The following is a 22,527-nucleotide window of genomic DNA, read 5'->3' on the forward strand; positions in this document are numbered from 1 at the left end:
TTTGCCTGGTGTATATATCACTGTTGTGGAATTGGTGTCGGATATCGAATTTGCAGATGATAAAACATTCGTCATTGGTTTTGGGGAAGCTGTCTGCAGACTGTGGGGAGATCTACATCAGCTGGTGAGCTACACAGCAAAGCTGTGAAAGGGGATTTGATCTGGCGAACGTTGGGATTCAGTAAACGATCTCTGGTTCCACAGATATCATCCTCTCTACAGACTGGTCAACATGAACCGACAAAGAGATCTTAACTGCCCCCTCAATTTACTTATTATCTTGTGTATATGAAAGTAAATGCTGAAAATGTGTTGGTGGAAAAGCGCAGCAGGTCAGGCAGTATCCAATGAACAGGAGAATCGACGTTTCGGGCATACGCCCAGGATTCCTGAAGAACGGCTTATGCCCGAAACGTCGATTCTCCTGTTCCTTGGATGCTGCCTGACCTGTTGCGCTTTTCCAGCAACACATTTTCAGCTCCGATCTCCAGCACCTGCAGTCCTCACTTTCTCCAATACGAAAGTAAATGTAAGTTTGAACAATACATGTCCCCACACTCAGATCCCTCTCTGATTTAAGATGCCCCTTCACGTGGAATCATAGAGATGCACAGCAAGGAAACACACCCTTCGGTCCAAACTGTCCATGCCGACCAGATAGTCCAACCCAATCTAGTCCCACCTGCCACCACCTGGCCCATATCCCTCCAAACCCTTTCTATTCATATACCCATCCTGATTAGGGTCTGATGGTTACTGCTTACTTCAAACATTGGGAATGGTCAGGGTTTATTTAAAAGGACCGTTTATTCATTAATAAGGGCTGGGCATTTATTGATTTTAAAAACATTAGGAATGCAATTCCCAGTTTGTTTAAATGGACCATTGATTTATGAGTGAGGGACTGGGGGAGTTACTTATTGTGAAAAGCATTGAGATGGATCTTTGATTTGCTGTTGAGTGGAAAGGGGATTATGGATTTAAAAAGGAAATGAGGGATAAATTTTTTACACATCGAGTGTTTGGTGTGTGCAATGAACTGTCAGAGATAGATGGACGCAGGTATAGTTACAACGTTGAAAAGACACTTGGATATGTTCATGAATAGGAAAGGTTTAGAGAGATATGACCAAATGCTAGCAAATGGGAAATGTTCCAGTGCATGCAGGTGGTTGCAGTTGGGTTTGGGGATATAGTCAGCATAAACTGGTTGGAGCTAAGGATCTGTTTCCATGCTGTATGACACTCTGATTTTAAAACATTGAAAATTACCCTGGTTTCTCTCCCTCCCAGCTGCCACTCCACCCTTCCCCTCTTCTCCAAAGTAACAGAGAAAACTACAAATCTATCAACAGAATCAAAGTGCGGATTGATACACATTTTTCGAGAGATTTCTGCTTCCCGAACTGTTAAAAAGTGTGAATTAAAAGGTATAATGAAAACTATCAAATCAGTAAAACTCAATCTTTTATTACTTCTGAATTCTATTATTTCACCGGAAAATTTGCATCAAAAAACGAACGAAATTTCGAATCAATTGGTCGAATTGCACGTTCCCTGATGTTTGGAGCCGCGCCTGTGGTGGCGATGGTGGTATAGTGGTGAGCATAGCTGCCTTCCAAGCAGTTGACCCGCGTTCGATTTCCGGCCATCGCAAGCTGCAGCTTTTAAACCACTCAACAGCAAAAAGACCATTTCCAGCAGTGGGAATGAAACACTCACATCTGCACATCACCTTGAGTCAGCCACATGAACGGGGCCAAACCTCTGGAGGGCGGCCACCACTTTGAAATTGAGGATGATACCCGTTTCAAATTAACTGGTGTCATGACAGAAATCCTGAGCTTTTCATTTTATTTCAAGATTTCACTCTTTTCAACATTACTCTCAGTTTTCTTTTGGTGAAATGCAGCCTAATATCAAGTGAAAAGTGGGTGGGCAGTCCATTGTTTATGGGCACAGCATTATTTATGATATCAGATCGGTTATTTTATTTTTTAATCGAAATTAGTCACCTGTTTGCCTGGTGTATATATCACTGTTGTGGAATTGGTGTCGGATATCGAATTTGCAGATGATAAAACATTCGTCATTGGTTTTGGGGAAGCTGTCTGCAGACTGTGGGGAGATCTACATCAGCTGGTGAGCTACACAGCAAAGCTGTGAAAGGGGATTTGATCTGGAGAACGTTGGGATTCAGTAAACGATCTCTGGTTCCACAGATATCATCCTCTCTACAGACTGGTCAACATGAACCGACAAAGAGATCTTAACTGCCCCCTCAATTTACTTATTATCTTGTGTATATGAAAGTAAATGCTGAAAATGTGTTGGTGGAAAAGCGCAGCAGGTCAGGCAGTATCCAATGAACAGGAGAATCGACGTTTCGGGCATACGCCCAGGATTCCTGAAGAACGGCTTATGCCCGAAACGTCGATTCTCCTGTTCCTTGGATGGTGCCTGACCTGCTGCGCTTTTCCAGCAACACATTTTCAGCTCTGATCTCCAGCACCTGCAGTCCTCACTTTCTCCAATACGAAAGTAAATGTAAGTTTGAACAATACATGTCCCCACACTCAGATCCCTCTCTGATTTAAGATGCCCCTTCACGTGGAATCATAGAGATGCACAGCAAGGAAACACACCCTTCGGTCCAAACTGTCCATGCCGACCAGATAGTCCAACCCAATCTAGTCCCACCTGCCACCACCTGGCCCATATCCCTCCAAACCCTTTCTATTCATGTACCCATCCTGATTAGGGTCTGATGGTTACTGCTTACTTCAAACATTGGGAATGGTCAGGGTTTATTTAAAAGGACCGTTTATTCATTAATAAGGGCTGGGCATTTATTGATTTTAAAAACATTAGGAATGCAATTCCCAGTTTGTTTAAATGGACCATTGATTTATGAGTGAGGGACTGGGGGAGTTACTTATTGTGAAAAGCATTGAGATGGATCTTTGATTTGCTGTTGAGTGGAAAGGGGATTATGGATTTAAAAAGGAAATGAGGGATAAATTTTTTACACATCGAGTGTTTGGTGTGTGCAATGAACTGTCAGAGATAGATGGACGCAGGTATAGTTACAACGTTGAAAAGACACTTGGATATGTTCATGAATAGGAAAGGTTTAGAGAGATATGACCAAATGCTAGCAAATGGGAAATGTTCAAGTGCATGCAGGTGGTTGCAGTTGGGTTTGGGGATATAGTCAGCATAAACTGGTTGGAGCTAAGGATCTGTTTCCATGCTGTATGACACTCTGATTTTAAAACATTGAAAATTACCCTGGTTTCTCTCCCTCCCAGCTGCCACTCCACCCTCCCCCTCTTCTCCAAAGTAACAGAGAAAACTACAAATCTATCAACAGAATCAAAGTGCGGATTGATACACATTTTTCGAGAGATTTCTGCTTCCCGAACTGTTAAAAAGTGTGAATTAAAAGGTATAATGAAAACTATCAAATCAGTAAAACTCAATCTTTTATTACTTCTGAATTCTATTATTTCACCGGAAAATTTGCATCAAAAAACGAACGAAATTTCGAATCAAGAACTATTGGTCGAATTGCACGTTCCCTGATGTTTGGAGCCGCGCCTGTGGTGGCGATGGTGGTATAGTGGTGAGCATAGCTGCCTTCCAAGCAGTTGACCCGCGTTCGATTTCCGGCCATCGCAAGCTGCAGCTTTTAAACCACTCAACAGCAAAAAGACCATTTCCAGCAGTGGGAATGAAACACTCACATCTGCACATCACCTTGAGTCAGCCACATGAACGGGGCCAAACCTCTGGAGGGCGGCCACCACTTTGAAATTGAGGATGATACCCGTTTCAAATTAACTGGTGTCATGACAGAAATCCTGAGCTTTTCATTTTATTTCAAGATTTCACTCTTTTCAACATTACTCTCAGTTTTCTTTTGGTGAAATGCAGCCTAATATCAAGTGAAAAGTGGGTGGGCAGTCCATTGTTTATGGGCACAGCATTATTTATTATATCAGATCGGTTATTTTATTTTTTAATCGAAATTAGTCACCTGTTTGCCTGGTGTATATATCACTGTTGTGGAATTGGTGTCGGATATCGAATTTGCAGATGATAAAACATTCGTCATTGGTTTTGGGGAAGCTGTCTGCAGACTGTGGGGAGATCTACATCAGCTGGTGAGCTACACAGCAAAGCTGTGAAAGGGGATTTGATCTGGAGAACGTTGGGATTCAGTAAACGATCTCTGGTTCCACAGATATCATCCTCTCTACAGACTGGTCAACATGAACCGACAAAGAGATCTTAACTGCCCCCTCAATTTACTTATTATCTTGTGTATATGAAAGTAAATGCTGAAAATGTGTTGGTGGAAAAGGGCAGCAGGTCAGGCAGTATCCAATGAACAGGAGAATCGACGTTTCGGGCATACGCCCAGGATTCCTGAAGAACGGCTTATGCCCGAAACGTCGATTCTCCTGTTCCTTGGATGCTGCCTGACCTGTTGCGCTTTTCCAGCAACACATTTTCAGCTCCGATCTCCAGCACCTGCAGTCCTCACTTTCTCCAATACGAAAGTAAATGTAAGTTTGAACAATACATGTCCCCACACTCAGATCCCTCTCTGATTTAAGATGCCCCTTCACGTGGAATCATAGAGATGCACAGCAAGGAAACACACGCTTCGGTCCAAACTGTCCATGCCGACCAGATAGTCCAACCCAATCTAGTCCCACCTGCCACCACCTGGCCCATATCCCTCCAAACCCTTTCTATTCATATACCCATCCTGATTAGGGTCTGATGGTTACTGCTTACTTCAAACATTGGGAATGGTCAGGGTTTATTTAAAAGGACCGTTTATTCATTAATAAGGGCTGGGCATTTATTGATTTTAAAAACATTAGGAATGCAATTCCCAGTTTGTTTAAATGGACCATTGATTTATGAGTGAGGGACTGGGGGAGTTACTTATTGTGAAAAGCATTGAGATGGATCTTTGATTTGCTGTTGAGTGGAAAGGGGATTATGGATTTAAAAAGGTAATGAGGGATAAATTTTTTACACATCGAGTGTTTGGTGTGTGCAATGAACTGTCAGAGATAGATGGACGCAGGTATAGTTACAACGTTGAAAAGACACTTGGATATGTTCATGAATAGGAAAGGTTTAGAGAGATATGACCAAATGCTAGCAAATGGGAAATGTTCAAGTGCATGCAGGTGGTTGCAGTTGGGTTTGGGGATATAGTCAGCATAAACTGGTTGGAGCTAAGGATCTGTTTCCATGCTGTATGACACTCTGATTTTAAAACATTGAAAATTACCCTGGTTTCTCTCCCTCCCAGCTGCCACTCCACCCTCCCCCTCTTCTCCAAAGTAACAGAGAAAACTACAAATCTATCAACAGAATCAAAGTGCGGATTGATACACATTTTTCGAGAGATTTCTGCTTCCCGAACTGTTAAAAAGTGTGAATTAAAAGGTATAATGAAAACTATCAAATCAGTAAAACTCAATCTTTTATTACTTCTGAATTCTATTATTTCACCGGAAAATTTGCATCAAAAAACGAACGAAATTTCGAATCAAGAACTATTGGTCGAATTGCACGTTCCCTGATGTTTGGAGCCGCGCCTGTGGTGGCGATGGTGGTATAGTGGTGAGCATAGCTGCCTTCCAAGCAGTTGACCCGGGTTCGATTCCCGGCCATCGCAAGCTGCAGCTTTTAAACCACTCAACAGCAAAAAGACCATTTCCAGCAGTGGGAATGAAACACTCACATCTGCACATCACCTTGAGTCAGCCACATTAACGGGGCCAAACCTCTGGAGGGCGGCCACCACTTTGAAATTGAGGATGATACCCGTTTCAAATTAACTGGTGTCATGACAGAAATCCTGAGCTTTTCATTTTATTTCAAGATTTCACTCTTTTCAACATTACTCTCAGTTTTCTTTTGGTGAAATGCAGCCTAATATCAAGTGAAAAGTCGGTGGGCAGTCCATTGTTTATGGGCACAGCATTATTTATGATATCAGATCGGTTATTTTATTTTTTAATCGAAATTAGTCACCTGTTTGCCTGGTGTATATATCACTGTTGTGGAATTGGTGTCGGATATCGAATTTGCAGATGATAAAACATTCGTCATTGGTTTTGGGGAAGCTGTCTGCAGACTGTGGGGAGATCTACATCAGCTGGTGAGCTACACAGCAAAGCTGTGAAAGGGGATTTGATCTGGCGAACGTTGGGATTCAGTAAACGATCTCTGGTTCCACAGATATCATCCTCTCTACAGACTGGTCAACATGAACCGACAAAGAGATCTTAACTGCCCCCTCAATTTACTTATTATCTTGTGTATATGAAAGTAAATGCTGAAAATGTGTTGGTGGAAAAGGGCAGCAGGTCAGGCAGTATCCAATGAACAGGAGAATCGACGTTTCGGGCATACGCCCAGGATTCCTGAAGAACGGCTTATGCCCGAAACGTCGATTCTCCTGTTCCTTGGATGCTGCCTGACCTGTTGCGCTTTTCCAGCAACACATTTTCAGCTCCGATCTCCAGCACCTGCAGTCCTCACTTTCTCCAATACGAAAGTAAATGTAAGTTTGAACAATACATGTCCCCACACTCAGATCCCTCTCTGATTTAAGATGCCCCTTCACGTGGAATCATAGAGATGCACAGCAAGGAAACACACGCTTCGGTCCAAACTGTCCATGCCGACCAGATAGTCCAACCCAATCTAGTCCCACCTGCCACCACCTGGCCCATATCCCTCCAAACCCTTTCTATTCATATACCCATCCTGATTAGGGTCTGATGGTTACTGCTTACTTCAAACATTGGGAATGGTCAGGGTTTATTTAAAAGGACCGTTTATTCATTAATAAGGGCTGGGCATTTATTGATTTTAAAAACATTAGGAATGCAATTCCCAGTTTGTTTAAATGGACCATTGATTTATGAGTGAGGGACTGGGGGAGTTACTTATTGTGAAAAGCATTGAGATGGATCTTTGATTTGCTGTTGAGTGGAAAGGGGATTATGGATTTAAAAAGGTAATGAGGGATAAATTTTTTACACATCGAGTGTTTGGTGTGTGCAATGAACTGTCAGAGATAGATGGACGCAGGTATAGTTACAACGTTGAAAAGACACTTGGATATGTTCATGAATAGGAAAGGTTTAGAGAGATATGACCAAATGCTAGCAAATGGGAAATGTTCAAGTGCATGCAGGTGGTTGCAGTTGGGTTTGGGGATATAGTCAGCATAAACTGGTTGGAGCTAAGGATCTGTTTCCATGCTGTATGACACTCTGATTTTAAAACATTGAAAATTACCCTGGTTTCTCTCCCTCCCAGCTGCCACTCCACCCTCCCCCTCTTCTCCAAAGTAACAGAGAAAACTACAAATCTATCAACAGAATCAAAGTGCGGATTGATACACATTTTTCGAGAGATTTCTGCTTCCCGAACTGTTAAAAAGTGTGAATTAAAAGGTATAATGAAAACTATCAAATCAGTAAAACTCAATCTTTTATTACTTCTGAATTCTATTATTTCACCGGAAAATTTGCATCAAAAAACGAACGAAATTTCGAATCAAGAACTATTGGTCGAATTGCACGTTCCCTGATGTTTGGAGCCGCGCCTGTGGTGGCGATGGTGGTATAGTGGTGAGCATAGCTGCCTTCCAAGCAGTTGACCCGGGTTCGATTCCCGGCCATCGCAAGCTGCAGCTTTTAAACCACTCAACAGCAAAAAGACCATTTCCAGCAGTGGGAATGAAACACTCACATCTGCACATCACCTTGAGTCAGCCACATTAACGGGGCCAAACCTCTGGAGGGCGGCCACCACTTTGAAATTGAGGATGATACCCGTTTCAAATTAACTGGTGTCATGACAGAAATCCTGAGCTTTTCATTTTATTTCAAGATTTCACTCTTTTCAACATTACTCTCAGTTTTCTTTTGGTGAAATGCAGCCTAATATCAAGTGAAAAGTCGGTGGGCAGTCCATTGTTTATGGGCACAGCATTATTTATGATATCAGATCGGTTATTTTATTTTTTAATCGAAATTAGTCACCTGTTTGCCTGGTGTATATATCACTGTTGTGGAATTGGTGTCGGATATCGAATTTGCAGATGATAAAACATTCGTCATTGGTTTTGGGGAAGCTGTCTGCAGACTGTGGGGAGATCTACATCAGCTGGTGAGCTACACAGCAAAGCTGTGAAAGGGGATTTGATCTGGAGAACGTTGGGATTCAGTAAACGATCTCTGGTTCCACAGGTATCATCCTCTCTACAGACTGGTCAACATGAACCGACAAAGAGATCTTAACTGCCCCCTCAATTTACTTATTATCTTGTGTATATGAAAGTAAATGCTGAAAATGTGTTGGTGGAAAAGCGCAGCAGGTCAGGCAGTATCCAATGAACAGGAGAATCGACGTTTCGGGCATACGCCCAGGATTCCTGAAGAACGGCTTATGCCCGAAACGTCGATTCTCCTTGGATGCTGCCTGACCTGCTGCGCTTTTCCAGCAACACATTTTCAGCTCTGATCTCCAGCACCTGCAGTCCTCACTTTCTCCAATACGAAAGTAAATGTAAGTTTGAACAATACATGTCCCCACACTCAGATCCCTCTCTGATTTAAGATGCCCCTTCACGTGGAATCATAGAGATGCACAGCAAGGAAACACACCCTTCGGTCCAAACTGTCCATGCCGACCAGATAGTGCAACCCAGTCTAGTCCCACCTGCCAGCAACTGGCCCATATCCCTCCAAACCCTTTCTATTCATGTACCCATCCTGATTAGGGTCTGATGGTTACTGCTTACTTCAAACATTGGGAATGGTCAGGGTTTATTTAAAAGGACCGTTTATTCATTAATAAGGGCTGGGCATTTATTGATTTTAAAAACATTAGGAATGCAATTCCCAGTTTGTTTAAATGGACCATTGATTTATGAGTGAGGGACTGGGGGAGTTACTTATTGTGAAAAGCATTGAGATGGATCTTTGATTTGCTGTTGAGTGGAAAGGGGATTATGGATTTAAAAAGGAAATGAGGGATAAATTTTTTACACATCGAGTGTTTGGTGTGTGCAATGAACTGTCAGAGATAGATGGACGCAGGTATAGTTACAACGTTGAAAAGACACTTGGATATGTTCATGAATAGGAAAGGTTTAGAGAGATATGACCAAATGCTAGCAAATGGGAAATGTTCAAGTGCATGCAGGTGGTTGCAGTTGGGTTTGGGGATATAGTCAGCATAAACTGGTTGGAGCTAAGGATCTGTTTCCATGCTGTATGACACTCTGATTTTAAAACATTGAAAATTACCCTGGTTTCTCTCGCTCCCAGCTGCCACTCCACCCTCCCCCTCTTCTCCAAAGTAACAGAGAAAACTACAAATCTATCAACAGAATCAAAGTGCGGATTGATACACATTTTTCGAGAGATTTCTGCTTCCCGAACTGTTAAAAAGTGTGAATTAAAAGGTATAATGAAAACTATCAAATCAGTAAAACTCAATCTTTTATTACTTCTGAATTCTATTATTTCACCGGAAAATTTGCATCAAAAAACGAACGAAATTTCGAATCAAGAACTATTGGTCGAATTGCACGTTCCCTGATGTTTGGAGCCGTGCCTGTGGTGGCGATGGTGGTATAGTGGTGAGCATAGCTACCTTCCAAGCAGTTGACCCGGGTTCGATTCCCGGCCATCGCAAGCTGCAGCTTTTAAACCACTCAACAGCAAAAAGACCATTTCCAGCAGTGGGAATGAAACACTCACATCTGCACATCACCTTGAGTCAGCCACATGAATGGGGCCAAACCTCTGGAGGGCGGCCACCACTTTGAAATTGAGGATGATACCCGTTTCAAATTAACTGGTGTCATGACAGAAATCCTGAGCTTTTCATTTTATTTCAAGATTTCACTCTTTTCAACATTACTCTCAGTTTTCTTTTGGTGAAATGCAGCCTAATATCAAGTGAAAAGTCGGTGGGCAGTCCATTGTTTATGGGTACAGCATTATTTATGATATCAGATCGGTTATTTTATTTTTTAATCGAAATTAGTCACCTGTTTGCCTGGTGTATATATCACTGTTGTGGAATTGGTGTCGGATATCGAATTTGCAGATGATAAAACATTCGTCATTGGTTTTGGGGAAGCTGTCTGCAGACTGTGGGGAGATCTACATCAGCTGGTGAGCTACACAGCAAAGCTGTGAAAGGGGATTTGATCTGGAGAACGTTGGGATTCAGTAAACGATCTCTGGTTCCACAGATATCATCCTCTCTACAGACTGGTCAACATGAACCGACAAAGAGATCTTAACTGCCCCCTCAATTTACTTATTATCTTGTGTATATGAAAGTAAATGCTGAAAATGTGTTGGTGGAAAAGCGCAGCAGGTCAGGCAGTATCCAATGAACAGGAGAATCGACGTTTCGGGCATACGCCCAGGATTCCTGAAGAACGGCTTATGCCCGAAACGTCGATTCTCCTGTTCCTTGGATGCTGCCTGACCTGCTGCGCTTTTCCAGCAACACATTTTCAGCTCTGATCTCCAGCACCTGCAGTCCTCACTTTCTCCAATACGAAAGTAAATGTAAGTTTGAACAATACATGTCCCCACACTCAGATCCCTCTCTGATTTAAGATGCCCCTTCACGTGGAATCATAGAGATGCACAGCAAGGAAACGCACCCTTCGGTCCAAACTGTCCATGCCGACCAGATAGTCCAACCCAATCTAGTCCCACCTGCCAGCACCTGGCCCATATCCCTCCAAACCCTTTCTATTCATGTACCCATCCTGATTAGGGTCTGATGGTTACTGCTTACTTCAAACATTGGGAATGGTCAGGGTTTATTTAAAAGGACCGTTTATTCATTAATAAGGGCTGGGCATTTATTGATTTTAAAAACATTAGGAATGCAATTCCCAGTTTGTTTAAATGGACCATTGATTTATGAGTGAGGGACTGGGGGAGTTACTTATTGTGAAAAGCATTGAGATGGATCTTTGATTTGCTGTTGAGTGGAAAGGGGATTATGGATTTAAAAAGGAAATGAGGGATAAATTTTTTACACATCGAGTGTTTGGTGCGTGCAATGAACTGTCAGAGATAGATGGACGCAGGTATAGTTACAACGTTGAAAAGACACTTGGATATGTTCATGAATAGGAAAGGTTTAGAGAGATATGACCAAATGCTAGCAAATGGGAAATGTTCAAGTGCATGCAGGTGGTTGCAGTTGGGTTTGGGGATATAGTCAGCATAAACTGGTTGGAGCTAAGGATCTGTTTCCATGCTGTATGACACTCTGATTTTCAAACATTGAAAATTACCCTGGTTTCTCTCCCTCCCAGCTGCCACTCCACCCTCCCCCTCTTCTCCAAAGTAACAGAGAAAACTACAAATCTATCAACAGAATCAAAGTGCGGATTGATACACATTTTTCGAGAGATTTCTGCTTCCCGAACTGTTAAAAAGTGTGAATTAAAAGGTATAATGAAAACTATCAAATCAGTAAAACTCAATCTTTTATTACTTCTGAATTCTATTATTTCACCGGAAAATTTGCATCAAAAAACGAACGAAATTTCGAATCAAGAACTATTGGTCGAATTGCACGTTCCCTGATGTTTGGAGCCGCGCCTGTGGTGGCGATGGTGGTATAGTGGTGAGCATAGCTGCCTTCCAAGCAGTTGACCTGGGTTCGATTCCCGGCCATCGCAAGCTGCAGCTTTTAAACCACTCAACAGCAAAAAGACCATTTCCATCAGTGGGAATGAAACACTCACATCTGCACATCACCTTGAGTCAGCCACATTAACGGGGCCAAACCTCTGGAGGGCGGCCACCACTTTGAAATTGAGGATGATACCCGTTTCAAATTAACTGGTGTCATGACAGAAATCCTGAGCTTTTCATTTTATTTCAAGATTTCACTCTTTTCAACATTACTCTCAGTTTTCTTTTGGTGAAATGCAGCCTAATATCAAGTGAAAAGTGGGTGGGCAGTCCATTGTTTATGGGCACAGCATTATTTATTATATCAGATCGGTTATTTTATTTTTTAATCGAAATTAGTCACCTGTTTGCCTGGTGTATATATCACTGTTGTGGAATTGGTGTCGGATATCGAATTTGCAGATGATAAAACATTCGTCATTGGTTTTGGGGAAGCTGTCTGCAGACTGTGGGGAGATCTACATCAGCTGGTGAGCTACACAGCAAAGCTGTGAAAGGGGATTTGATCTGGAGAACGTTGGGATTCAGTAAACGATCTCTGGTTCCACAGATATCATCCTCTCTACAGACTGGTCAACATGAACCGACAAAGAGATCTTAACTGCCCCCTCAATTTACTTATTATCTTGTGTATATGAAAGTAAATGCTGAAAATGTGTTGGTGGAAAAGCGCAGCAGGTCAGGCAGTATCCAATGAACAGGAGAATCGACGTTTCGGGCATACGCCCAGGATTCCTGAAGAACGGCTTATGCCCGAAACGTCGATTCTCCTTGGATGCTGCCTGACCTGCTGCGCTTTTCCAGCAACACATTTTCAGCTCTGATCTCCAGCACCTGCAGTCCTCACTTTCTCCAATACGAAAGTAAATGTAAGTTTGAACAATACATGTCCCCACACTCAGATCCCTCTCTGATTTAAGATGCCCCTTCACGTGGAATCATAGAGATGCACAGCAAGGAAACACACCCTTCGGTCCAAACTGTCCATGCCGACCAGATAGTGCAACCCAGTCTAGTCCCACCTGCCAGCAACTGGCCCATATCCCTCCAAACCCTTTCTATTCATGTACCCATCTTGATTAGGGTCTGATGGTTACTGCTTACTTCAAACATTGGGAATGGTCAGGGTTTATTTAAAAGGACCGTTTATTCATTAATAAGGGCTGGGCATTTATTGATTTTAAAAACATTAGGAATGCAATTCCCAGTTTGTTTAAATGGACCATTGATTTATGAGTGAGGGACTGGGGGAGTTACTTATTGTGAAAAGCATTGAGATGGATCTTTGATTTGCTGTTGAGTGGAAAGGGGATTATGGATTTAAAAAGGAAATGAGGGATAAATTTTTTACACATCGAGTGTTTGGTGTGTGCAATGAACTGTCAGAGATAGATGGACGCAGGTATAGTTACAACGTTGAAAAGACACTTGGATATGTTCATGAATAGGAAAGGTTTAGAGAGATATGACCAAATGCTAGCAAATGGGAAATGTTCAAGTGCATGCAGGTGGTTGCAGTTGGGTTTGGGGATATAGTCAGCATAAACTGGTTGGAGCTAAGGATCTGTTTCCATGCTGTATGACACTCTGATTTTCAAACATTGAAAATTACCCTGGTTTCTCTCCCTCCCAGCTGCCACTCCACCCTCCCCCTCTTCTCCAAAGTAACAGAGAAAACTACAAATCTATCAACAGAATCAAAGTGCGGATTGATACACATTTTTCGAGAGATTTCTGCTTCCCGAACTGTTAAAAAGTGTGAATTAAAAGGTATAATGAAAACTATCAAATCAGTAAAACTCAATCTTTTATTACTTCTGAATTCTATTATTTCACCGGAAAATTTGCATCAAAAAACGAACGAAATTTCGAATCAAGAACTATTGGTCGAATTGCACGTTCCCTGATGTTTGGAGCCGCGCCTGTGGTGGCGATGGTGGTATAGTGGTGAGCATAGCTGCCTTCCAAGCAGTTGACCCGGGTTCGATTCCCGGCCATCGCAAGCTGCAGCTTTTAAACCACTCAACAGCAAAAAGACCATTTCCAGCAGTGGGAATGAAACACTCACATCTGCACATCACTTTGAGTCAGCCACATTAACGGGGCCAAACCTCTGGAGGGCGGCCACCACTTTGAAATTGAGGATGATACCCGTTTCAAATTAACTGGTGTCATGACAGAAATCCTGAGCTTTTCATTTTATTTCAAGATTTCACTCTTTTCAACATTACTCTCAGTTTTCTTTTGGTGAAATGCAGCCTAATATCAAGTGAAAAGTCGGTGGGCAGTCCATTGTTTATGGGCACAGCATTATTTATTATATCAGATCGGTTATTTTATTTTTTAATCGAAATTAGTCACCTGTTTGCCTGGTGTATATATCACTGTTGTGGAATTGGTGTCGGATATCGAATTTGCAGATGATAAAACATTCGTCATTGGTTTTGGGGAAGCTGTCTGCAGACTGTGGGGAGATCTACATCAGCTGGTGAGCTACACAGCAAAGCTGTGAAAGGGGATTTGATCTGGAGAACGTTGGGATTCAGTAAACGATCTCTGGTTCCACAGATATCATCCTCTCTACAGACTGGTCAACATGAACCGACAAAGAGATCTTAACTGCCCCCTCAATTTACTTATTATCTTGTGTATATGAAAGTAAATGCTGAAAATGTGTTGGTGGAAAAGCGCAGCAGGTCAGGCAGTATCCAATGAACAGGAGAATTGACGTTTCGGGCATACGCCCAGGATTCCTGAAGAACGGCTTATGCCCGAAACGTCGATTCTCCTGTTCCTTGGATGCTGCCTGACCTGCTGCGCTTTTCCAGCAACACATTTTCAGCTCTGATCTCCAGCACCTGCAGTCCTCACTTTCTCCAATACGAAAGTAAATGTAAGTTTGAACAATACATGTCCCCACACTCAGATCCCTCTCTGATTTAAGATGCCCCTTCACGTGGAATCATAGAGATGCACAGCAAGGAAACACACCCTTCGGTCCAAACTGTCCATGCCGACCAGATAGTCCAACCCAATCTAGTCCCACCTGCCAGCACCTGGCCCATATCCCTCCAAACCCTTTCTATTCATGTACCCATCCTGATTAGGGTCTGATGGTTACTGCTTACTTCAAACATTGGGAATGGTCAGGGTTTATTTAAAAGGACCGTTTATTCATTAATAAGGGCTGGGCATTTATTGATTTTAAAAACATTAGGAATGCAATTCCCAGTTTGTTTAAATGGACCATTGATTTATGAGTGAGGGACTGGGGGAGTTACTTATTGTGAAAAGCATTGAGATGGATCTTTGATTTGCTGTTGAGTGGAAAGGGGATTATGGATTTAAAAAGGAAATGAGGGATAAATTTTTTACACATCGAGTGTTTGGTGTGTGCAATGAACTGTCAGAGATAGATGGACGCAGGTATAGTTACAACGTTGAAAAGACACTTGGATATGTTCATGAATAGGAAAGGTTTAGAGAGATATGACCAAATGCTAGCAAATGGGAAATGTTCAAGTGCATGCAGGTGGTTGCAGTTGGGTTTGGGGATATAGTCAGCATAAACTGGTTGGAGCTAAGGATCTGTTTCCATGCTGTATGACACTCTGATTTTAAAACATTGAAAATTACCCTGGTTTCTCACCCTCCCAGCTGCCACTCCACCCTCCCCCTCTTCTCCAAAGTAACAGAGAAAACTACAAATCTATCAACAGAATCAAAGTGCGGATTGATACACATTTTTCGAGAGATTTCTGCTTCCCGAACTGTTAAAAAGTGTGAATTAAAAGGTATAATGAAAACTATCAAATCAGTAAAACTCAATCTTTTATTACTTCTGAATTCTATTATTTCACCGGAAAATTTGCATCAAAAAACGAACGAAATTTCGAATCAAGAACTATTGGTCGAATTGCACGTTCCCTGATGTTTGGAGCCGCGCCTGTGGTGGCGATGGTGGTATAGTGGTGAGCATAGCTGCCTTCCAAGCAGTTGACCCGGGTTCGATTCCCGGCCATCGCAAGCTGCAGCTTTTAAACCACTCAACAGCAAAAAGACCATTTCCAGCAGTGGGAATGAAACACTCACATCTGCACATCACCTTGAGTCAGCCACATGAACGGGGCCAAACCTCTGGAGGGCGGCCACCACTTTGAAATTGAGGATGATACCCGTTTCAAATTAACTGGTGTCATGACAGAAATCCTGAGCTTTTCATTTTATTTCAAGATTTCACTCTTTTCAACATTACTCTCAGTTTTCTTTTGGTGAAATGCAGCCTAATATCAAGTGAAAAGTGGGTGGGCAGTCCATTGTTTATGGGCACAGCATTATTTATTATATCAGATCGGTTATTTTATTTTTTAATCGAAATTAGTCACCTGTTTGCCTGGTGTATATATCACTGTTGTGGAATTGGTGTCGGATATCGAATTTGCAGATGATAAAACATTCGTCATTGGTTTTGGGGAAGCTGTCTGCAGACTGTGGGGAGATCTACATCAGCTGGTGAGCTACACAGCAAAGCTGTGAAAGGGGATTTGATCTGGAGAACGTTGGGATTCAGTAAACGATCTCTGGTTCCACAGATATCATCCTCTCTACAGACTGGTCAACATGAACCGACAAAGAGATCTTAACTGCCCCCTCAATTTACTTATTATCTTGTGTATATGAAAGTAAATGCTGAAAATGTGTTGGTGGAAAAGCGCAGCAGGTCAGGCAGTATCCAATGAACAGGAGAATCGACGTTTCGGGCATACGCCCAGGATTTCTGAAGAACGGCTTATGCCCGAAACGTCGATTCTCCTGTTCCTTGGATGCTGCCTGACCTGCTGCGCTTTCCCAGCAACACATTTTCAGCTCTGATCTCCAGCACCTGCAGTCCTCACTTTCTCCAATACGAAAGTAAATGTAAGTTTGAACAATACATGTCCCCACACTCAGATCCCTCTCTGATTTAAGATGCCCCTTCACGTGGAATCATAGAGATGCACAGCAAGGAAACGCACCCTTCGGTCCAAACTGTCCATGCCGACCAGATAGTCCAACCCAATCTAGTTCCACCTGCCAGCACCTGGCCCATATCCCTCCAAACCCTTTCTATTCATGTACCCATCCTGATTAGGGTCTGATGGTTACTGCTTACTTCAAACATTGGGAATGGTCAGGGTTTATTTAAAAGGACCGTTTATTCATTAATAAGGGCTGGGCATTTATTGATTTTAAAAACATTAGGAATGCAATTCCCAGTTTGTTTAAATGGACCATTGATTTATGAGTGAGGGACTGGGGGAGTTACTTATTGTGAAAAGCATTGAGATGGATCTTTGATTTGCTGTTGAGTGGAAAGGGGATTATGGATTTAAAAAGGAAATGAGGGATAAATTTTTTACACATCGAGTGTTTGGTGTGTGCAATGAACTGTCAGAGATAGATGGACGCAGGTATAGTTACAACGTTGAAAAGACACTTGGATATGTTCATGAATAGGAAAGGTTTAGAGAGATATGACCAAATGTTAGCAAATGGGAAATGTTCAAGTGCATGCAGGTGGTTGCAGTTGGGTTTGGGGATATAGTCAGCATAAACTGGTTGGAGCTAAGGATCTGTTTCCATGCTGTATGACACTCTGATTTTAAAACATTGAAAATTACCCTGGTTTCTCACCCTCCCAGCTGCCACTCCACCCTCCCCCTCTTCTCCAAAGTAACAGAGAAAACTACAAATCTATCAACAGAATCAAAGTGCGGATTGATACACATTTTTCGAGAGATTTCTGCTTCCCGAACTGTTAAAAAGTGTGAATTAAAAGGTATAATGAAAACTATCAAATCAGTAAAACTCAATCTTTTATTACTTCTGAATTCTATTATTTCACCGGAAAATTTGCATCAAAAAACGAACGAAATTTCGAATCAAGAACTATTGGTCGAATTGCACGTTCCCTGATGTTTGGAGCCGTGCCTGTGGTGGCGATGGTGGTATAGTGGTGAGCATAGCTGCCTTCCAAGCAGTTGACCCGGGTTCGATTCCCGGCCATCGCAAGCTGCAGCTTTTAAACCACTCAACAGCAAAAAGACCATTTCCAGCAGTGGGAATGAAACACTCACATCTGCACATCACCTTGAGTCAGCCACATTAACGGGGCCAAACCTCTGGAGGGCGGCCACCACTTTGAAATTGAGGATGATACCCGTTTCAAATTAACTGGTGTCATGACAGAAATCCTGAGCTTTTCATTTTATTTCAAGATTTCACTCTTTTCAACATTACTCTCAGTTTTCTTTTGGTGAAATGCAGCCTAATATCAAGTGAAAAGTGGGTGGGCAGTCCATTGTTTATGGGCACAGCATTATTTATGATATCAGATCGGTTATTTTATTTTTTAATCGAAATTAGTCACCTGTTTGCCTGGTGTATATATCACTGTTGTGGAATTGGTGTCGGATATCGAATTTGCAGATGATAAAACATTCGTCATTGGTTTTGGGGAAGCTGTCTGCAGACTGTGGGGAGATCTACATCAGCTGGTGAGCTACACAGCAAAGCTGTGAAAGGGGATTTGATCTGGAGAACGTTGGGATTCAGTAAACGATCTCTGGTTCCACAGATATCATCCTCTCTACAGACTGGTCAACATGAACCGACAAAGAGATCTTAACTGCCCCCTCAATTTACTTATTATCTTGTGTATATGAAAGTAAATGCTGAAAATGTGTTGGTGGAAAAGCGCAGCAGGTCAGGCAGTATCCAATGAACAGGAGAATCGACGTTTCGGGCATACGCCCAGGATTCCTGAAGAACGGCTTATGCCCGAAACGTCGATTCTCCTGTTCCTTGGATGCTGCCTGACCTGCTGCGCTTTTCCAGCAACACATTTTCAGCTCTGATCTCCAGCACCTGCAGTCCTCACTTTCTCCAATACGAAAGTAAATGTAAGTTTGAACAATACATGTCCCCACACTCAGATCCCTCTCTGATTTAAGATGCCCCTTCACGTGGAATCATAGAGATGCACAGCAAGGAAACACACCCTTCGGTCCAAACTGTCCATGCCGACCAGATAGTCCAACCCAATCTAGTCCCACCTGCCAGCACCTGGCCCATATCCCTCCAAACCCTTTCTATTCATGTACCCATTCTGATTAGGGTCTGATGGTTACTGCTTACTTCAAACATTGGGAATGGTCAGGGTTTATTTAAAAGGACCGTTTATTCATTAATAAGGGCTGGGCATTTATTGATTTTAAAAACATTAGGAATGCAATTCCCAGTTTGTTTAAATGGACCATTGATTTATGAGTGAGGGACTGGGGGAGTTACTTATTGTGAAAAGCATTGAGATGGATCTTTGATTTGCTGTTGAGTGGAAAGGGGATTATGGATTTAAAAAGGAAATGAGGGATAAATTTTTTACACATCGAGTGTTTGGTGTGTGCAATGAACTGTCAGAGATAGATGGACGCAGGTATAGTTACAACGTTGAAAAGACACTTGGATATGTTCATGAATAGGAAAGGTTTAGAGAGATATGACCAAATGCTAGCAAATGGGAAATGTTCAAGTGCATGCAGGTGGTTGCAGTTGGGTTTGGGGATATAGTCAGCATAAACTGGTTGGAGCTAAGGATCTGTTTCCATGCTGTATGACACTCTGATTTTCAAACATTGAAAATTACCCTGGTTTCTCTCCCTCCCAGCTGCCACTCCACCCTCCCCCTCTTCTCCAAAGTAACAGAGAAAACTACAAATCTATCAATAGAATCAAAGTGCGGATTGATACACATTTTTCGAGAGATTTCTGCTTCCCGAACTGTTAAAAAGTGTGAATTAAAAGGTATAATGAAAACTATCAAATCAGTAAAACTCAATCTTTTATTACTTCTGAATTCTATTATTTCACCGGAAAATTTGCATCAAAAAACGAACGAAATTTCGAATCAAGAACTATTGGTCGAATTGCACGTTCCCTGATGTTTGGAGCCGCGCCTGTGGTGGCGATGGTGGTATAGTGGTGAGCATAGCTGCCTTCCAAGCAGTTGACCCGGGTTCGATTCCCGGCCATCGCAAGCTGCAGCTTTTAAACCACTCAACAGCAAAAAGACCATTTCCAGCAGTGGGAATGAAACACTCACATCTGCACATCACCTTGAGTCAGCCACATTAACGGGGCCAAACCTCTGGAGGGCGGCCACCACTTTGAAATTGAGGATGATACCCGTTTCAAATTAACTGGTGTCATGACAGAAATCCTGAGCTTTTCATTTTATTTCAAGATTTCACTCTTTTCAACATTACTCTCAGTTTTCTTTTGGTGAAATGCAGCCTAATATCAAGTGAAAAGTGGGTGGGCAGTCCATTGTTTATGGGCACAGCATTATTTATGATATCAGATCGGTTATTTTATTTTTTAATCGAAATTAGTCACCTGTTTGCCTGGTGTATATATCACTGTTGTGGAATTGGTGTCGGATATCGAATTTGCAGATGATAAAACATTCGTCATTGGTTTTGGGGAAGCTGTCTGCAGACTGTGGGGAGATCTACATCAGCTGGTGAGCTACACAGCAAAGCTGTGAAAGGGGATTTGATCTGGAGAACGTTGGGATTCAGTAAACGATCTCTGGTTCCACAGATATCATCCTCTCTACAGACTGGTCAACATGAACCGACAAAGAGATCTTAACTGCCCCCTCAATTTACTTATTATCTTGTGTATATGAAAGTAAATGCTGAAAATGTGTTGGTGGAAAAGCGCAGCAGGTCAGGCAGTATCCAATGAACAGGAGAATCGACGTTTCGGGCATACGCCCAGGATTCCTGAAGAACGGCTTATGCCCGAAACGTCGATTCTCCTTGGATGCTGCCTGACCTGCTGCGCTTTTCCAGCAACACATTTTCAGCTCTGATCTCCAGCACCTGCAGTCCTCACTTTCTCCAATACGAAAGTAAATGTAAGTTTGAACAATACATGTCCCCACACTCAGATCCCTCTCTGATTTAAGATGCCCCTTCACGTGGAATCATAGAGATGCACAGCAAGGAAACACACCCTTCGGTCCAAACTGTCCATGCCGACCAGATAGTCCAACCCAATCTAGTCCCACCTGCCAGCACCTGGCCCATATCCCTCCAAACCCTTTCTATTCATATACCCATCCTGATTAGGGTCTGATGGTTACTGCTTACTTCAAACATTGGGAATGGTCAGGGTTTATTTAAAAGGACCGTTTATTCATTAATAAGGGCTGGGCATTTATTGATTTTAAAAACATTAGGAATGCAATTCCCAGTTTGTTTAAATGGACCATTGATTTATGAGTGAGGGACTGGGGGAGTTACTTATTGTGAAAAGCATTGAGATGGATCTTTGATTTGCTGTTGAGTGGAAAGGGGATTATGGATTTAAAAAGGAAATGAGGGATAAATTTATTACACATCGAGTGTTTGGTGTGTGTAATGAACTGTCAGAGATAGATGGACGCAGGTATAGTTACAACGTTGAAAAGACACTTGGATATGTTCATGAATAGGAAAGGTTTAGAGAGATATGACCAAATGCTAGCAAATGGGAAATGTTCAAGTGCATGCAGGTGGTTGCAGTTGGGTTTGGGGATATAGTCAGCATAAACTGGTTGGAGCTAAGGATCTGTTTCCATGCTGTATGACACTCTGATTTTCAAACATTGAAAATTACCCTGGTTTCTCTCCCTCCCAGCTGCCACTCCACCCTCCCCCTCTTCTCCAAAGTAACAGAGAAAACTACAAATCTATCAACAGAATCAAAGTGCGGATTGATACACATTTTTCGAGAGATTTCTGCTTCCCGAACTGTTAAAAAGTGTGAATTAAAAGGTATAATGAAAACTATCAAATCAGTAAAACTCAATCTTTTATTACTTCTGAATTCTATTATTTCACCGGAAAATTTGCATCAAAAAACGAACGAAATTTCGAATCAAGAACTATTGGTCGAATTGCACGTTCCCTGATGTTTGGAGCCGTGCCTGTGGTGGCGATGGTGGTATAGTGGTGAGCATAGCTGCCTTCCAAGCAGTTGACCCGGGTTCGATTCCCGGCCATCGCAAGCTGCAGCTTTTAAACCACTCAACAGCAAAAAGACCATTTCCAGCAGTGGGAATGAAACACTCACATCTGCACATCACCTTGAGTCAGCCACATTAACGGGGCCAAACCTCTGGAGGGCGGCCACCACTTTGAAATTGAGGATGATACCCGTTTCAAATTAACTGGTGTCATGACAGAAATCCTGAGCTTTTCATTTTATTTCAAGATTTCACTCTTTTCAACATTACTCTCAGTTTTCTTTTGGTGAAATGCAGCCTAATATCAAGTGAAAAGTGGGCGGGCAGTCCATTGTTTATGGGCACAGCATTATTTATTATATCAGATCGGTTATTTTATTTTTTAATCGAAATTAGTCACCTGTTTGCCTGGTGTATATATCACTGTTGTGGAATTGGTGTCGGATATCGAATTTGCAGATGATAAAACATTCGTCATCGGTTTTGGGGAAGCTGTCTGCAGACTGTGGGGAGATCTACATCAGCTGGTGAGCTACACAGCAAAGCTGTGAAAGGGGATTTGATCTGGAGAACGTTGGGATTCAGTAAACGATCTCTGGTTCCACAGATATCATCCTCTCTACAGACTGGTCAACATGAACCGACAAAGAGATCTTAACTGCCCCCTCAATTTACTTATTATCTTGTATA

At 42.3% G+C, this 22,527-nt stretch overlaps 9 non-coding genes across 9 annotated transcripts; all 9 read left to right on the plus strand.

Annotated features, from left to right (window-relative positions):
- The first annotated feature begins 5,632 nt into the window (after positions 1–5,632).
- Positions 5,633–5,704, plus strand: trnag-ucc (transfer RNA glycine (anticodon UCC)). Its single transcript has one exon. It is a non-coding gene; the product is annotated as a tRNA-Gly (tRNA).
- A 1,952-nt stretch (positions 5,705–7,656) lies between these two features.
- Positions 7,657–7,728, plus strand: trnag-ucc (transfer RNA glycine (anticodon UCC)). The gene has a single exon. It is a non-coding gene; the product is annotated as a tRNA-Gly (tRNA).
- Positions 7,729–9,674: 1,946 nt separating this feature from the next.
- On the plus strand, positions 9,675–9,746 carry trnag-ucc (transfer RNA glycine (anticodon UCC)). Its single transcript has one exon. It is a non-coding gene; the product is annotated as a tRNA-Gly (tRNA).
- Positions 9,747–11,698: 1,952 nt separating this feature from the next.
- trnag-ucc (transfer RNA glycine (anticodon UCC)) lies at positions 11,699–11,770 on the plus strand. The gene has a single exon. It is a non-coding gene; the product is annotated as a tRNA-Gly (tRNA).
- A 1,946-nt stretch (positions 11,771–13,716) lies between these two features.
- trnag-ucc (transfer RNA glycine (anticodon UCC)) lies at positions 13,717–13,788 on the plus strand. The gene has a single exon. It is a non-coding gene; the product is annotated as a tRNA-Gly (tRNA).
- A 1,952-nt stretch (positions 13,789–15,740) lies between these two features.
- On the plus strand, positions 15,741–15,812 carry trnag-ucc (transfer RNA glycine (anticodon UCC)). Its single transcript has one exon. It is a non-coding gene; the product is annotated as a tRNA-Gly (tRNA).
- A 1,952-nt stretch (positions 15,813–17,764) lies between these two features.
- trnag-ucc (transfer RNA glycine (anticodon UCC)) lies at positions 17,765–17,836 on the plus strand. The gene has a single exon. It is a non-coding gene; the product is annotated as a tRNA-Gly (tRNA).
- A 1,952-nt stretch (positions 17,837–19,788) lies between these two features.
- On the plus strand, positions 19,789–19,860 carry trnag-ucc (transfer RNA glycine (anticodon UCC)). Its single transcript has one exon. It is a non-coding gene; the product is annotated as a tRNA-Gly (tRNA).
- A 1,946-nt stretch (positions 19,861–21,806) lies between these two features.
- trnag-ucc (transfer RNA glycine (anticodon UCC)) lies at positions 21,807–21,878 on the plus strand. The gene has a single exon. It is a non-coding gene; the product is annotated as a tRNA-Gly (tRNA).
- Positions 21,879–22,527: the final 649 nt, after the last annotated feature.

The sequence above is a fragment of the Chiloscyllium plagiosum genome, unplaced genomic scaffold (assembly GCF_037043375.1).
Source record: "Chiloscyllium plagiosum isolate Xiang-an unplaced genomic scaffold, Cpla_swu_hap1 HiC_scaffold_12, whole genome shotgun sequence".
NCBI lineage: Eukaryota > Metazoa > Chordata > Chondrichthyes > Orectolobiformes > Hemiscylliidae > Chiloscyllium > Chiloscyllium plagiosum.